Genomic DNA, 18,953 nt, shown 5'->3' on the forward strand with positions numbered 1-18,953 from the left:
TCCGATGGCGGCTGCAAGGTGTACCTTCATGACAACTTGGGTACAGGTGGTGCCACCTGACACCATGCAAGCCTGATTCATGTCCAAGGTTACAGCCTGGGCATTTTAAGAGATATGGAATCTGCTGAGGAGGTTGTATCCAATAGAAAAATAAAATTCCATTCCCAAAACTATTAGCGCCCCGAGCGCCATGCAATGGTGCTCATAGTGTTGATGCCAGTGTTCAAGAGCAGGCAATAGTACGGATTCCTTGCACTGCCAGCATCAGGCTATTACCATGTGTGTCCGCCCTTGAATGCCACATTATGCTCAGAAGGTTGAAACCTACATCTGGTATGTCTCTTGCATTCATTTGATATCTGCATGAAAAAACACATGACAAAAATGCAATTTGTCACAAATGCATTTATTTATTCATACATTTAATACAAATAAAAGACTATAAAATGAGTAACATTATGCATGTGATATTTGAGAAATTATCATTTATCATAATATTGTTAACCGAAATAAACAATTTTGAAAAAGGTTTCCTCTGTACATTATAAATATTATTGACAGAAGGTATATACAAAATCGCCTTAAATATAATATTCCATGTAAAAATTATAAACAAATGGCATTTAGGCACCAACACATATGTATCAAAAAACAGATTCCTTATAAATATCCTTTTACAGATGTCCCTTCTCAAGGCTTAATTTACATTATTTTACTTTGGGGAATGATTCTGTTTTATAATTATGGCACCCAGCAAATTACATTTGCAAAACAAATGTTGCACATTTTCACATGTAAACATATATAAATACATTAAAAAAATATAGCTTTTTCGAAACATTTTACAATACTGTAGCCCTTCCGTTTTGACTGATGAAGTTGCATCCTGCAAGCAAGTAGTTGTGTGGAGTCCCGGTTAATACTGAATAAATCGGACATAGTGACTACGATAGACTGTGACGTCACTCCATTACAGCCGATCTGCATAGTACATTGTAGCACTTCAAGCGGAATAATCTCTGGATACTGAGGGTCACAGATTCTCTCCTGCAGTGAAGAAAACACATACAAATGGAGATATCTGCAACAAATCATTTGGTGTACAAATGAAACATGTGACAGGCAGAGTGGGACATTCTGGCAATCATAACTTTAAATAAATGCTCTAATGTGCATATAAAAATGTTGAAACCACTCCAGAAATAAACATGCAAAGCTACTTTCGGTTTGAAAAACATATGCTGTTATTTTGCCCTATTTTGCCTGTAGGTTAAAAACAATTTTCTATTGCAAATGTATGTTGCAATTCAAGTAAAATGATTTCCGCTTTCACAAATGGCAGAACAAGGCAGCATGCATTTTATAATACATGTTCTAGCTGGACTGAAGGGACTGTACATTATGGATATCATGCTTTTTTCAAAGTCTATGGGGCAATCACAAAAGATGAAAGCTGAAACATTACTACAGGGATTCGTCTGCACACACAGCACATAAGGAGTCACGTTTCTCATGGACTTCTATGCTTAACCACGTTGCAACTAAAGTAATGCTTTAAAGGAGTCCTGTTCCCCACTCTGCTTATGTCCCCCACCCTCTCATCTCCACCTGCATCTCCTCACTCCCCTCGTTCAGCTTATCTCCTCTGTGCTCATGTCCCCACCCTCTCATCTCCACCTCCATCTCCTCGCTCCCCTCGTTCAGCTCAAATCCCCCACTTTGCTCATGTCCCCACCCTCTCATCTCCACCTCCATCTCCTCACTCCCTTGTTCAGATCATCTCCTCTGTGCTCATGTCCCTACCCTCTCATCTCCATCTCATCTCCACCTCCATCTCCTCACTCCCCTCGTTCATCTTCTCGCTTTGCTTATGTCCCCAACCTCTCATCTCCACCTCCATCTCCTCACTCCACTCGTTCAGCTCATCTCCTCTGTGCTCACGTCCCTACCCTCTTATCTCCATCGCCTCACTCCCCGCGTTCAGCTCATCTCCTCTGTGCTCATGTCCCCACCCTCTCATCTCCATCTCCACCTTCATCTCCATCTCCATCTCCTCACTCCTCGTTCAGCTCATCTCCTCTGTGCTCATGTCCCTACCCTCTCATCTCCATCTCATCTCCATCGCCATCTCTTCACTCCCCGCGTTCAGCTCATTGCCTCACTTTGTTCATGTCCCTACCCTCTGATCTCCATCTCCATCTCCTCACTCCCCTCGTTATCTTCTCGCTTTGCTTATGTCCCCAACCTCTCATCTCCACCTCCATCTCCTCACTCCACTCGTTCAGCTCATCTCCTCTGTGCTCATGTCCCTACCCTCTCATCTCCATCTCATCTCCATCGCCTCACTCCCCGCGTTCAGCTCATCTCCTCTGTGCTCATGTACCCACCCTCTCATCTCCACCTCCACCTTCATCTCCATCTCCTCACTCCTCGTTCAGCTCTCTCCTCGCTTTGCTCATGTCCCCACCCTCTCATCTCCACCTCCATCTCCATCTCCTCACTCCCCTCGTTCAGCTCAAATCCCCCACTTTGCTTATGTCCCTACCCTCTCATCTCCATCTCCTCACTCCCCTCGTTCAGCTCATCTCCTCTGTGCTCATGTAATCTTTCCACCCATTTACTCATTCTGTTCAGCTCCTTACTACTTTTGTTTCTTTTTCCTCTTAGCAGGTGTCCATTTTTGCTTCCTGTATGGAAAACACAACCGTCTCGTTTTTAAAAGGTTATTAGACTTAATTATTATTTTACATATTTTTATACTTGCACGAAAGACACCATTGCTGGAAAGGCTACCATAAAATAATGAAACAATGTAGTGGTTGAATAAGTAAAATGGGCGTTTCCTGCCAAGGAACCAACATTGTCCTAGATCGGAGCACTGAATGAAGTGAAGCACCAGCATGGATAACCACTCAGGAAATGGCAAGGCCCACGCGCCCCGGAGAACGTAAAAAGCCTGACAATGGAGGTTGCCAGTCTGTTTTTCCAGCGCTGAGCGTGACGCCGCCCTGAATAAACACAGGAAGGATTACCCCGTCAATGCAGTAAGGATTGCTGTTTTTACTGTGCTGGAGTTGGAGTTTGTTTTCCTAAGGGATGGTGGAGTAATAGGGTCAAGCACATTTCGAGTTTTCCCTCGCTGGGCCACCCTCTGAGGGCCGGCTGGTGCTCACCTTCGTTTATTCCCGAGTTTGACTTTATTCCCTGGTAGCTACTGGCTTGGGTACCACAGAGGGCAAGGAATTAGAGAGGGTTCCTCGATTACCTGGGTGGGGAGTGTGAGCCTGTTAGGACAGTTTTTCTAAAGTCCTACTAGAGGCTTCATAAACCCTATCTGAGGCAATTCAAAAACTCCACTCTTAGTATAAGGCTGTACCACTTGAGAACATTTGGTAGCATAGACAGAGCAGCCTGGCTTATTTCAGGAGGGAGGCTGTAGTAAGCTACAAAGAAAATGTAGCATACATATGGTCCAAAGAAATACTGAAACACTGTGTATTGTAAAAATAATTATTTATTATAAATACATGTAGGCAAAGATAAATCTTTGGAAACGTAAGTACTATCACATATTATATAAACAGAATCATAAAAACAAATGCAATACTCATGGTATGCAAACCAAAGTATATCCTTGTTAAGAATAGCAATAAGCAGTTCAAGGGGAGTTAAACCCAAGGTAACCCATTCAGAATGGCATTAAGCTATTCTTGAGGAGTAAAACCAAGTTAGTTCAACCTTTAGAATCCCATAAGTAATTCAAGGGCAGCAGACTCTATTGGTCCAAATTCACAGTATTATTTAGTTACAGCATTACTTGCTTAGACCAATACTGTTACAAGTATATCTTGCAACATATGTAACTTTCTTCTATTATGAATGGATACAGTTACATTGCCAGTATTACTTTTAAGAACACAGTTCAGAGCTAATAAAGTAACGTATACTTTCTAGAGGGGCCATAAGCTACTCAGGGATAAGTATGCACACAGTAAACTATTTTAGAAGTGCACTAAAGCAGTTTAGGGAAAGCAGAAAATAATAAAGTTTAAGACAAGCAACAGCTGTTCAAGGTCAGTATAACCTATTGGTATATCAACCTTTACACCATTACCATTGCAGGCATAGACAGTTTAACCAAGGATATTTTTCAGAAGTGTAGGATATGAAATCTAGCAGACTTAAGAAAGGCAATCAGCAGCTCAAGGTACGTAAGGACCTATACACTTTTTAGAGGGACAGAATGCAACTCTTAAGAACTTCAAGACTGTTTTAGAAATGTTCTAAAGCAGATCACGGGAAGCAAAACCCAATAGTACACTTTAAGAGCACACAGCTATTCAAGGTAGGTAAACCCTATTGGTACGCTTTTACACTCATTCACTTTAGAAATGATAAAACAGTACCAACACTTATTCAAACTTTTTAAAGGGGCTATAAGCAACTTAAGGTAAGTAATAGCTTAAGGACTCTTTGTAACGTATTCTATTACAGAGATACAGTTACCCCACTAACTTCTTTAGCAAGTAAGTACTTTTCACACTTGTTATAATGTCAAGACAGAAGCCTTATATTTTAAAGTCGTTCCCTATTCTAGAGCATGAGTTTTCTTAGAGGCAGGGGCCCTAGTGGTCTAGGAGCTAGTTGTAGGCAGGTCACGATAGGGTTCAGATGCAGGCAAGTCAGATTTCCAGTTATCAGCAAACAAGTAAGTATTAGGTTCACAGAAGGCCCCCTATAGGCATTGCAGCCTTAGGCCTGGGTGAATGGTATGGGAAAACTCCTAAACACACTACTCACCCACTCAGTCACACAGGATAGACACAAGACTTGAGGTAAGTATTATCCAAGCCAACACAGTACCTCAGCTAAGTAGAAGACCTTGCAGAGGGTCGTCTTCCTGAAGCAGCAGCATAGAACCCAGACCCTAGATTCTTGGTCTGGAGACTAACAAAATGGACACTAGAGGGGAAACTGGCAGCAGCAGTTGACAGGAGAGGCTTCCACAAAGGATTCTTCAAGGCTTCCAATGGCTCTGCGGATTTGGCACCCTTTTACAGGTACCCGATTAAGAACGAATATCGCTGGTCGGATTCTCTTCACTCTCTTTGTCCTGCACTCCGGTGAGTGGATTTAAATCACGTCTCTGGAGGTCCAGCAGGAATCCACCCAAGTTTCGCCAAGAATCTAACTTCAGAAGATCATGCATCGCTCACTGGCTCGAGGCATCTGGCTATAGGCGGTTTGCAGCGCATCGAGGTATGGTAGGTACCAGCCTTCTGGTAGGAGTAGTTTTCGGGACCCCCCATGTCAGTTGGAAGGAAGGGTTAAAACAGGCTCCAGTCACAGCAGGCTCTTCGTTCACTGGAATTCGTTACAGCGGTCTTTTCTTCATCTTCCACTTTGTATTTGGTTCCAGTGGTCGACTTGTCAGCAGATTCCAGGATCAGAATATTTATGAGGAAATGCAGCATAACTTCTGCAAACTCTCCCTGCAGTTTACAGCAAGGAGCGGCTGGCTGTCCAATCATGACAGCTAACCCCCCCCCAGTGGGAATTGGTTCCTTTCAGGCAAGCTGGAAGACAAAGGGCTGCAGAGTTTTGAACTCCTCCCTTGTTTCCAGCCTTCGCAGACACTCTGGAGCCTTGACGGGAAACACAAAGGGTTCCCGCCGAAGACAAAACTTCAACTAGGACGGCAGAAGAAGACACAAGATACAACAAGGATACTTAAAAATGGGGAAAAAGCATTCTACCGGAATAGTGACCCTCCTATGTATTACCGCGGCTGATTTGTCAGCCTGCGAGTAATATGACTAAAAAGTATTTAAGGAAGAACCACTACCGCCATCCATTCAAGTTAACTTGCTATTGTAACAACAATGTTACAGGCAGTGAGAAAGGAGATACAGTGCATCTCTCCAGCACTCCAAATAAGTTGGGGTGTGCTGGTCTCACATATCAAATGAAAAGGGGATGGGAATCACACTTTACTATTGGGAACAGTAGTTCACCCAAGATATTGAGAGAAGTTAAAAGGAAAGCCCCAAGGCAACCCTAAATTCTGGGCCGATTTGCGCAAGTGAGAACTCTGCGGATTTCCATGGGTGTCCACTTTTCGGAAATGCATGGGGTTCCCTGTTTTCCTTGGTGGCTTGGACACCCAAGGCCCATATCTGTATGGTGTGCCTGTCTGGAAAAATCGTGAAATACAGCTTTCGGAAAAGACTTGGGGTTAGGGGTGTTTTCAGCTTTCCCCTTGGTGCCCAGGTAGGTGCACCCACACATGTGAGGTACCGTTTTCATTGGGACACGTGAGATATGGCATTTGTTGGGTTGAAACATTATGAAAACCACACAAACACATTTGCTGGTGCCCTTTGTCACACAACCCTTTCATTTCCTGAATTTGCCCCACATTTAGTCGCTGCTTTAGGCACCATACACTTTTGTAACCTGCACAGGTCACCTACCCTTGAAAAGGTCTGCCTGTGCTCTTTCAAAAAATGTATGCTTGCCATTCCTCACCACATTGGTTTTCCTGATTTGCACATGCTAAGTACGTCTGTTCAGGCCGTAAGCATAAAACTCCTGTTTACCATGGCTCAGGGTTTGGCTTGTGGTATTGCTTGTTTTGTGAAACACTACAAAAAATGTGTGCTTTCCCAACTGCTAGAGTCGGGGGAATGTAGTGGAGCATGGTTTTTCTCAAAATTCATAGAAGCCATTGCCGTACCAAGCCAACCATGTCCACCACATACCTTTTTTTTCCGTAATTTTCCCGCTTTTTTCCCGAACGATGGCATTTTCCCCTACGTAGTTGTTGCCCGACCTGCGCAAATCACCCCTTCCTAAACTTGGAATTTTGTCTACTTTTCTGAAATGTATGCCTTTCTGTCCTCCAATTCGGCTTTCCTACCCTTTTCTTCCATTCCGTCCATACATGTCCAATTGGCAAAAATGGCCAAAATTGCCTACCTCTCACAAAACGGTTGATAACCACATCAAAATAAGTTTCCACTCAACCTGTTCTTGAAAGCCAGGAAAATAGGGAATTCAGCACAGCAAACCATTTGTTCCTAGCTCTTACAAGGAAAAACCCACAGGCTTCTTTGTACATTTTATTGGCATTTTTTGAAAAAACACAACATTTTCGCCCTTGTTGGTTATTTTCTCTCACCCCCTTGCAGCAACCTAGGATTCCTGGCTGGTGTTTAAACCGCCTACATGTGGGGAAAAAGGGGCCAAATTTGGCAAAGATATGTCATGTAACAAAAAAGTTACAAGGCACTGAATGGCGACATACCGAAATTACTAAAAAAGGCCTTGGCACTGGGGGAAAAACCCATGGCACTTAAAGCATTAATTCACTAAAGACTTGTTCAAAATTAGTACTTATGGCTTCAAGTATTTTAGCGTTATTCTCAATTTTTTATTCCAAGTGTTCATATATTTTCGTTAGCCCAAATAAGACCGTATTCATGGCTGCAAGAATGATGTCATACGTTGGGACATTTGGGTTTTTAAAGCCAAATGAAGGTCTCGGGTCAGTCTAATATAAGATTCATCTGTCGATTCATTTAATATTGGGTTTTCCACTCTACTGCCTAATATGGAGGAAGCGGATAAATTGAGATAATTTTGTGTTTCATTGACATTTTGCACCTCCTCCGCTTGATTAATTTGTGTTTCGGGTACTTGCACATCTCAATTTTTCTCATATCCTATATTGCCACAGTTATTGCCTACGTGCGTGCAATTGCTTACAATGTTATTACTCTCGTGCAGTTTACAGCCTCCTGTTTATATACTCAACATTGTTCATATCACCAATTTCATGTGTATCATCATTTGGCTTGCAAACTCCTTTTATCATAATTTGAGAGTAAAGTATCCACATTACCATATTTTCATTGCCATGAATTTGAGCATGGATTTCATTATGAGAGAGTTCTGTCTCGGTGTTAGTCAAATTGTTTCTCATGGCTTATTTAGTGTTACCCATAGAGTCACTCACTTCTCTGTGAGCTTGTGAGTTAAGTTCCAATAGTTCAGCGTTCGTCACATACGCGGACCCAGCTGGTGTAACACGAGCAGCCGTGTTTGTTCCATATATTCTCTCAATTGTTCCCTCGCACACTCGCAGTCATTTTCCTACAGCCAGGTGACCATAGTTCTCTAATATCAGCTCCAGCTGATTTAGAGCAGGTTTCACTCGTTAGTTTGTTAATGTGTTTTGTTGTTCTTGCTTTATGCCGACTCTCCTGATTGGAAGCTGTTAGTCTTTTGTTGCTTCAGCAACCCCGGTAGGCATATTGGATTTGAGCGTATACATCGTAACAAGGCACTTTCACTCGCCTACTGAAACTATAATCTCCAAGTCAGGGAGCGTCCCGAGGGCTGCCCAGCTCCCTTTGAAGAGTGTGCGCAGAAGCGTGCATGCACAGGTTTAAATACGCTTCCGGGTACAAGGGTGGAGCCCGCGATCTAGACAAAGTAAAACAGATATTCAGGTCTCCTACTTATTTATAAGTCTGGTAATTAGGGGGTACAACGTCCAGACTTCTTTGAATGTCCTACCAAGTGTTCCACGTAGCTTGTCACCAAAGTTATATCTTCAAACTAGGTCAGCTCGCCAACAGCGTGTCCAACGGAACAGCACTCTCTCTCTCAGCACTCCCTTCGAAGCGCACGCTTTTCACTGCATTTCATGTGATAGATTGACATGACCTGCTATTTCCAATGCTGAGAAGTAGAATAAGCAAGTGCTATATAGCAAACATGTTGTTATTACAATGTACTAATATTAATATTTGATGTAAGGGTTCTCTATATATTTTAATCCAAGATGCTATTATGATGGAAAAAGGGTAGCTAATCTTCAAAAGGCAAGTTTATCCTTTCAAGCACAGCATCAACAGGCCTCCACATGGTTTAGATGGGCACTTTCAGTTCTTTCAACAGGGGCCACACTGGTAATCTGAAGGGCTCGCCTACAACCATCTATATTAATTTACATATGCTAACAAGAGCGTCAACCGATAGCACTCAAAGGGGGTAGGGTAATGTAAGGGCTTGGCTTTGGGAAATGGAACGGACATGGGAAGATGGAAAGTGCGCTGCAGCTGGCAGAGAGTAATTTTAGCGTGCTCTCTTTTATGCAGAAGTTGTATTGTGGGTTCTCGCACTTTGCAACTGAGAAGTGCTGTTCTTTTGCACTTGGCAGTTGAGAATGTTTGTGCTGATATTTATTCCCAAAAACGGTATGGTCCTTATGATCCATTGCCTTCAACTAGGTATTGGGTTTTTATCGTTTATTGAGGTTGTCAACATAACGGTCCCTCAAGTAAAGTATAAAACGTCTAGCATAAGAACTGGCACCATAATTGAAAGTATTGGATAATGAAGTGTATTATGGAGCGGCGGCGACATTGAGCCGTAAATCCAAGTAAGTGTTTTGGTTCGGTTTTGATTGTCAGTATCTCGCCATCTCCACCGTCAAGCACAAAAGTACTTCTCGCTACAATCTGTAGGTTGGTGTATCTTTGGTCAGCGTGGCGGGTCGTTGAATGGGATAAGCGTGAGAAGTCCGGCCATTGTGCACAAACTCCTGTACTCCATGGCTTCCTTTGAGGGCTTGGTGCACTGATCTGGATGTTGCTCCCTGACATGGGTTGTGGGCCAGTGTATTGGAACTTGATTGAAATGCAGGTCCTAGCATTTACTTACGGTTGGGGTTCAGTGGTGGACAAGTGGCTGGTCTGCAGGCCATCTTTTGCTGAATAGGCTGTGCGGAGAAAAGGGGGTTACTACTGCAGCCGCTGTAAGGTGCATGGAAGGCACAGCAAATGTGTCAAAAAATGATTAACGAAGAGTGTTGTTTAAGGATATAGGGCAGGCACAATAAGTGGGGCAACAATCCATTAAAGTAAAACAAAAGAAAATACTGCTCTCGATACGCCTAAATTTCTATTGGGACGCAAGGTCACCGCCATTGCACCTGAACAATGGCAAATAACTGGTTTGAGAGCTAGCTCAGTGCAATGTTACACCAGATTGATATCAGCGGGGCTCAGGTTCGAGTCCGCAGCAGGGATGAAATTTAAACGAAAAGTATGCCCTGTCTCTGTGGCACAAGCAGTCAATGCATACAGGCTGGTAACCCGAAGGTTGGGGGTTCGACCCCATCCTCAGGTGACAAAATGATCTTGCAAGGTATGTTGAGCATGGTTGTGAGTAAAAGGAAAGAGATTGGAGACAGACTGACGTCAGGTTTTTTGCGTGTAGGGTACAGACTGGCGTAGGGTCTTTTGTGTGTAGGGAGAGCGGCTAAGCATAATGGAGTAAGGCCATTTGTGCAGGTTTTTTGTAAATTGCATGCTTGAAGTTCTTTTTTGCGTATCATAGCTGTAAACGAAGCTTTAGAAGGGGAGTTTAATTATTGCTCACTTTCATTGCTGCAGCTGGAGCTTTAAAGTTTTCAGTCAAAATGTTCCATCACAACTCCAATTACTTAAACATTTACATATTAGAAAAGGCCCTGCTAATAACAAAGAAACCTCCAAGTAATTTCCCAGGCTTTCCAAATCAATTCCTGATCCATCAAAGGGTACCATTGGTAACAGGCGAAGCCCACTTAGCAAAACAGTGTTCCATGCCGAGTGTGCTGAGAGCACAGTAGATGCAAGTTTGTCTCTCCTTTTGTTCTGCAGGGTGGGCACTGCAGGAAACATTATGGGCACTGCAGGTGGAGGAGGGGGGAGAGGGTGCTGTTTCCTCAGAAAAGGCTAGTTCTTTAGGTTGTGATAAAGCGAAATGAAAAGCTTTTGTTTTCACCTCATAACATAGTTGAGTACCGGCAGCCTCGGAATGGCCCATAGGGCAATAGGGCAAAGGCTGACCCAAAAAAGCAAAATGCTAGTGTGGGTACGTTTTTTTGGTCAAAGTGGGCCAGTTTGATGCGTTACTTCACTATGCAGCTAGTAGTTTTGTCCCTTGTTGCTGAATAAATCTTCTTTAAATTGCATCAAATTTGATCAAAAAACTCCCCTTGAGGTATTACTCAGTCTGTCACAAAAAAAGAAGGAATTGCCATTCACAACTGTGGGCTACTATTTCATTGGTGCCCGAGACAAATGTATGCCCCAGTCCGACCCTGAGTACCGGTACTCTCTTTCAGGCCTTAGAAGTGCAGGTACTCAAATGCTCAAAAATAAGAAGTGCAGGTACTGAAGGCCGGGTAGTACCATCCCACTTAAAGCACTGGTTGTAGTGCTCATAGGGGGATCTACATAGAGGTTGCAGATACGGACAAACCAGGACTGTATTGGAGCTGTAGGCAGCGCACATTTGTTTGTGTACTTGTCCAGCTTAACAGTATAGTTGCAAGCATGAAAGTTCGAATGTGCGATTGCTGCAAGCTGACTGGGCTACACTCGCGTTTGGACACAACCCCAGCTTAATATTTTGAGCGTGGGGTTAAAACGCTTTAAACGGCCTGATTGATGTAACTCTGTTACAAGGCAGTGGGGAGGCCTGGCTGTTGTGCAGGCCCATTTCAACAGCATTGTGGGAGCCCCCACACTCCCATTCTGGTTTATCACACTGTACAGCTAAGGATGGTGGCTCTAAGAATAAGACTGCACCGTTCTGAACAACCCCAAACAAAGAAGTCAAAGGGAGTAGGTTAACGCATAGCCCACTGAAGTATGTGAGAAACCTGAAGGTACTCTCACATCTACTCCCCAGGGATCTTCTCTTCAGGTGGCCAGAGACGCGCCATCGCTTTTGAATCCCGATTTTGGGGTTGGACAAGCGAGGGAGGATCACCTGGGTGGAGGGTCCTTGGAGATAAGGTACCTGAAGGCCAGACATGGTATCCCACCTTTTCTAACACTGACCTACCTGACCCTGCCTCAGTCTTAATAGGATATTGTCAGCCCTTTCCAGTTTTTCCCTGTAGGCTCCCATCAAGTACTGGGACGAGGAAGAGGCAACTAAGAGTAATGCACACTTCCTATTGTAAACACCACTCTGGTACTGGGACCAAGAAGAGGGGCCTGCATGCACTTAGCAATGAAGGTCAGGCATGTCATACTAACAGGCTTACAGAAGGTCAGGCAATTCAGTCTATCTAACCCTTTTCACCTGCAGCCTGTTAATTATTATAAAGAGTATAAAAGCTGGACCCAAAAGCAGAAAGGAGAGAGGGGAGAGGGATGAGAATCCGCTGTGTTGGGACAGAGCCAAAGAGCAGACACGCTGCCAACGATTCCCAGAGACCTGACAGAGGAGCTTTGCAGGACAGGGAACCCTCTACTCTGAAGGCGGGCAGCATGTGCTGCCAGGTAGCAGAGGAGAGAGAAAAGCCGCCCGCACCCAACCCCGGGGTGCAGCTGGAGCTCCAGAAGATGACGGGGACACGGACCGCATGTGGAGCAGAACAGAGGTGCATGGGCCGTGTCTGGATACATGTCTGGTGACCAAAGTGAAGGTTTTCCTGTTCGGGGAGAGTCGCTGGGAGGAGCTGCGGATGCTGGTAAGTGTCAGGAGACACTGAGGCGACCGGAGCGCTCCGAAGGAACTTTAAATAAGTAACAGTTCCTGCATTTAAGTAAATGCTACTCATATTGAATATTGAACTGAAAGAAAACCACAAATTGAGTAAACCCAAGTGAATGCCACCCACATTGAATACCGAATTGAAAGAAAACCGCTAATTGAACAAACATAAGTAAATGCCATCCATATTGAATACCAAACTGAAAGAAAGTAGCCATTCAAACGCACACAAGTAAATGCTACCTATAATGAATGCCGAACTGAAAGAAAGCTGCCAAATGAGTAAATTACGATATGCGCAATGGTGAATGAACACTTTAGTAGAGATGTCAACCAGCACTATCAATTGAGAGCAGTATTGACAGAATCAAAGGCACATCAAGGATTGAAGACTTGTGGTAAGCGTTGTGTGCAAAGATATCAAGGGGTTACAAAGAATACAAGTGTGGAAAATAAAAGGACAAGGCAGAAGAGTCTAAAAGGGGCCCAACACCTTTGGGGAGGATCATGGTTGTGTGACCTGTGAAGGGTGGACTGTGCTGTCCGACAACTACGTCTAGACTAGTAAGTCTCCTAATATGGCAAACTATTGGTTGCGTGACCTGTGATGGGTGGACCTTGTGGTCCGACAACTGTGCCTAGACCAGGAAATCCTGAACAAGATGTAAAGAACTGTGAAATACTTGGTGAAGCAAAACTAAAGGAGGGTCAATTGGACCAGCTGTTTCCTTTTTGAATCTTGGATCAGATGAAACACAAAGTGAGTGATATGTAACAGTCTTGGGGAAGGGAACCCTGAGAGTCAAACAAGCGAAGAACTTTGTCTTGGGGAAGGGAGTCCCATGACCTCAGTTGTGTGCGAACTGTGATAGATTTGAACATGGAGAAGGTCACTTTAGAACTTGAGCAAACACTATTGAGCTGAATCTTTATTGGAACTGTGTTGAACTGGAAACCGGGAACCCAAGAAGAACTGAAGTTTAAAGCAGCCCAGTTTTTACTTTTGACCACTTCTATTTTGTTGAGAAGGTTTCCCACATCATGTTTTGTTATAGTTGTGAGGACAAGCATAGGTTTTGACACAGGCAGACTTTCACTTTGGACTTACAGACACAGACTTTCCTTAGGCTTCTTTAGGCAGGGAAAATCCCATTATAGTATAGGGCTAGTTAGGCATTACACCATCCTAATCATTAATTCATTTGTTTTTAGAATTGCACTTCTGTTGTCTGTGCCCTCACTCCTGATACCATGCCTGTCTCACATATGATGTCAGGGATGGGTTGCAGCTCAACCGAAACCGGTTTGGTGGGGGGACCCTGAAGTATGACAAATTGAGTAATATAGCATCGGATCCTACGATAGCCACAAAAGGATCTGTGGGATTCGATATTGTTAGCAGTAGACAAGAGACCATTCCTCTAGGGGAAAGAAGGCTGATATCCACAGACTTAGGCCTAAAACCACCCCTTGGGACTTATATTTGACTGGCAACCAAGTCGGGACTCACCCGGAAATGCAGGATCAACGTCCTGGTTGGGGTTATTGATCCAGATTTCAGAGGCGATATAAAAGTGCTATTGCAGAATCATGCGAAGGATATATTCCAGGTCCAACCAGGAGACAAAAATGCCCAAGGGCTAGTGGAAAAGGTACTGCTCCCTAGGCTTAAGGAACAGAATGTAAAAGGGAAAACAGAGGTGCTCTAGGTTTTGGAGAGACAGATGAAAACCCCGAGATGACTTAGCTTTCACCCAGAGGAATGACCCCTTATTAGCCAAAGCATTTATCCAGGTAATACCTGAACCTGAAGGTAAGAGAAAAGGTGGGCCTTTTATTCCCCAAAAACATGGGTTGTTATATCGAGGAGATTATTGCATCAGATGGCATGACAAAAACCCAGGTAGTTCCTAGAAATCACAAACGAGTGGTTCTTGAAATAGCCCACTCACACCTAACAGGGGGACATCTAGGTCAAGCGAAAACACAAACCCGCATAAGTTCTAAATTCTATTGGCCTGGAATCCATGCAGATATGAAGAACATTGTCCAAGCATGTGACATTTGCCAAAAAACAAGTACTTATATACCCCCACCGGCTCCACTAAACCCATTACCCATTACTGAGATTCCCTTTTTGAAGGCTCGTGATGGACATCATGGGTCCCCTTGATGTCTCAATAATGGGTTATACGTATATATCTTAGTAATTGTTACTTTGTACCCTGAAGCTTTTCCTTTAAGAAATAACACCACTCAGCAGATTTTAAAACATCTAATCCCCTTCTTTTCCCGAGTTGGATTTCCCAAAGAGATATTGACAGACCAAGGCTCTAACTTCATGACTAGACTCATGGGAGAGGTTAAATAGTTGTTACACATCACCACACTGCGAACATTCATTTATCATCCTCAAACGGATGGTCTTGTGGAATGGTTTAATAAAACACTTAAAAACATAATACAGAAGTTGGTGGATCAAGACAGAAAGAACTGGGACCATATGATTCAATGGGCATGGGGGGGGGCATGGCCAGAGTCCATGCAGTGAGGTCATGCCTGGCATGAGCTCCTGCCCTGATCCTACTGATGATTCTGACTGCGGTGCCATTTGATGGACTAACATACGGTCTCCTGCAGAATTGGACTGCTGCTGCTTGTAATTGTTCCTGCAGCATTTGTCTGACTTGAATCAGAGCCTGGGGAGCTGAGAAATCCAAACGGCTTCACTGTGACTTTGTGATCCAAAATGGCGACTGCGCCGACTCTCCCGACACAACAGTGGCGGCATTGGTTCGGGAGCTGGCTCAGGTTCCTTTGTCCCGGGCTGTGGCCACGTTATGGCAGACGGAAGCTTGCACTAATCCTCATTAGGGTTTTGGAACCACCAAGATCATTGTACGCGGAGGTGATTTTGCTCCGACACTGTGCACCTGCTGGGTAGTGACCCAGACCTACAGTGGAGTGCGGGGAGGCCGGTAAGAGCAACTGGGTGCCGCGCTGTGGCACATACGAGATTCTGGTCCACCCACCCCTGGCTCCCACTTTGATTAACACAAACTTAGTGGTGACCCTTTTCTGCGCACTCACGGCAGCCTTCGTACCCTGCAGGCAGGCTCAGGTGGACTCTATTGCTGTGGGGTGGAGCTTGTCTCATGTGATTTCTGGGTGCTATGATGGACATTTAGTTGGGACCATAGATTGTGCATGATATGCTGCTAAGCAATGACTGATCTCTCTAATGGCAGATGGTGCAGCAGACCCTGAGGCTGCATGAGCCTTGTTGGAAGTGACCGATATCTAAAGGTGCTGTGGACAGCAGCGTGCCTCTGCCTAGATGTTTTAGCTTGCGGGGAACTGTGGCTTGAACCCCCTCTGTGTGGAAGAACTCACGCTGACTGTCCAGGTACTACGACCATCAGTGCTAATATACTGGTGGAGCGCTGCCGGTGTTTGCTATTCAGGTGCGCTGTACACCCAAGACGTTGTGGGCTCGGGGTCCAAGCTTTATCACTTGATTGGCTGCTGGTGGGGTAAGGGTGCATGTTAGGTACATTTTTCTAAAGTCCAACTGGTGCAGGACGTCATAAGACTTATCTCTTCGCATAAGGGTCCCAACTCTTTATATAGACCTGTACTACACAAGTCGGTAGAGTGAAAAGGCAGGCTTTTTATTACAATGTAGACATGGGATGCAACAGAGAAAATAGATATAGGAGTCCAGAATGTTCTCTAGTTTAGGAATATAAGGAAAAGACTGGGAAACTTTAGTACCAAGGAAAAAAGAGAAGTCATTGCTAAAGGAAATCTAGTATCACAGACTTCAGCTGGGAATAATTAATCAGTTCTTCATCTGAGGTGTTTCTGGTTCATGAGAAGAGTGTGATCCTCTAGGCTGTTGCAGAGGAGTATTCAGGTATTCGATTTCTCAAGGTTGGGAATATTTAATAAGGATAGGAAGTAAATGGGTAAATTTACATCAAAAGGTTATGTTCTTGCCCATGTAGATAGCAGGACGAGTTTGGAAAGATCCAGTGTCCGAGTTTATTATTTTATCCACTTCCCCTTCCCTCCTGGGGTGTACCGAACTCAGCTGGTGAATTAGTTAGTTGAGAGCGTTACATCTTAGTGGGTCTGTGGGGTTCAGCAGCTCCTGGGATGTTCTGAACATTGGAGGTACCTCTACCCTCCATGCCCCCGAGATTTGTCTTCCTGTCTTAACCCTTGCCATGGGAGCCATGTATATTTCACCCACTTCAAGAAACTCTTGCCAAACCCGATGTGCACCAAGGTCGTCAGCAGCCAGTCCCATCTGACTGAGTCGAAGGCCTTCACCGCATCCAGTGAGGCCACCCCGCAGTCTACCTCTAGTGAGTTTGTGCTATCCATAACATGATGCAGCCTCCTTAGGCTCCAGGCAGTGTTGCGCCCGGGATATACCTAGTCTGGTACTCCTGACCAGTTCTCCAATTACTCTTGAGCCTACCCACCAGCACCGCTGTCAATATTTTGCAATCATGGTTTCCCATTGAGAGGGGTCTATATGACCCTGCAGTCCTGTGGGGTTTACCCGGTCTAACGATGGGTACTATGACTGCTTCTCGCAAACTACTGGGCAATTTCCCCAGTTCGTATGCCTCCTCAAAGAACAGCAGCAGTCTGGGCACCAGTATGTCAGCGTAGGCTTTGTAGAACTCTCTAGGGAGCCTATCTGGTCCCGATGCTTTGGCAGTCGGGAGTTCCCTTATCACTCCCTCCATCTCCTCCAGCGACAACGGTGTGTCAAGTATGTCTGACTGTTCCGCTGTCAGCTTAGGTAAGTCAATTTGGGATATGACATCTGCCACGCTGTTGTCTCTCTCAACAATGTCTGCAAAGTATAGAGATACATAAAAAGTTGAGAACACTGCATCGATCGCGTGTTGGGTCCTGACTATCTCTCTGTATGGATCAGTTCTAGCACTGATCATGTCCCTAGGTTCCTAGTGCCTGCACAACCATGCCAACAGTCTACCCGGCTTGTCACCCTCCTTGTGCAACCTTTTGGTATACGTTGCATAGTCCAGCTGTTCTAACCCGTCCCATTCCTACATGCATTTCTGCTGCAGTTCCAGCAGTTCCCTAGATTCCCAAGGTGTCTCAGATGTCTTACTTTCCGCATGTTATCTTTTGTTTTCAATGTCCCCAAGGGCCCTATGTATCTCCCTCTTGAGGCCCCACCCCCCTAATGACAACCTTGAATGCGTCCCATAGAGTGCTGGTCTTTTATACACTACCTGTGTTAGCGTTGAAGTACTCCCCTATCTGAACCCTCAGGTATTCCTTAAGTACCTTGTCTTAAAGAGCTTCTGACCCCAGCCGCCAGGTGGGTATCTTGGGTCTCTAGGTGGTGTTTAGCCTTATCGCCATAAGTGGCGCACGGTCAGACAGAACCCTGGCATTGAATTCTAGGAGTACACATTCTCCCAGGGTTTCCTTCACCGCGAAAAGGTAGTCGATCCTTGTGTGTATGGCGCGTGGGCCTGAAAAGAAAGAATAGCCTCGTGTTTCCCCATTTGTTTCCCTCCACATGTCTACAAGTCTCAAATCCTGCAAAAGGGAGCCCAAGGTCCAAGCTGGTGGTGCAGGATTAGCAGATTTTGTGTCAGACCTATCTAATATGGGATTCAGGATACAATTAAAGTCTGCACCCCAGACCCATGTGGCCTCTGTATATGCGGAAAGTCAAGCGTACCGTGATTTAAAGAACATTGTGGCGTCATGGTTTGGAGCATATGTGTTTACGGAATAGACCTCCCTGCTATCCCACAAACCGTGCACCACAACCATTCTGCCCTCATCATCATGCTTAACTTCGAGCAATTGGAAGGGGGCCACCGAAGCGATCCAGGTGAGCACTCCCCTGGTGTACGCGGAGAAAGGTGACCCATATAATGTGCCTCCCCATTTCCTGACTATAGCAGTTTGTATATCAGCCGATGTGTTTCTTGCAACATCACCACCTGTATGCATCTTCTCACCAGGTTTGTGTGCATACATAGCCTTTTCACGTAATTGAGGCCCCTTACGTTCCAGGTGATTACATTCATCCCCTTATCCATATCTATGGGTGTGTGGAGTCAGTCCCCTTGGTTCCCACTGCCCCGGATCCTCCCACGCCCCTGTCCCTAGTAGTGATTCCCGCGTCAGGCCAGGCCTCACCGTTCTCTGGCCTTCCTTGTTGGCCACCTTCCCCATGCATATTTTCCTTCTCCTCACACCCAGGGTGCGCCCGCAGCTCTTTTCTGCACATTGCCCACCAGCTTTCCACTTGCTATAGTCTAACCTGTAAATCAACACATCATAACCCCTCACATTGTCCCCATTACCCCCATCAAGGCAACTTGGTAACA

The 18,953-nt window shown here is 44.9% G+C and overlaps 1 protein-coding gene across 4 annotated transcripts in view; it reads right to left on the reverse strand.

Annotated features, from left to right (window-relative positions):
* Positions 1–385: 385 nt before the first annotated feature.
* The window catches only part of CNTRL (centriolin), a 1,220,196-nt gene continuing 1,201,628 nt past the window's right edge, over positions 386–18,953 (reverse strand). For all 4 annotated transcript variants that reach the window (XM_069609523.1, XM_069609522.1, XM_069609524.1 and 1 more), the window contains one exon: positions 386–1,047. The gene's annotated coding sequence lies outside the window, so the exon portion shown is untranslated. The remainder of the gene's footprint in view (positions 1,048–18,953) is intronic.

Source organism: Ambystoma mexicanum, chromosome 8 (assembly GCF_040938575.1).
Source record: "Ambystoma mexicanum isolate Mex_15411 chromosome 8, UKY_AmexF1_1, whole genome shotgun sequence".
Taxonomy (NCBI): Eukaryota; Metazoa; Chordata; class Amphibia; order Caudata; family Ambystomatidae; genus Ambystoma; species Ambystoma mexicanum.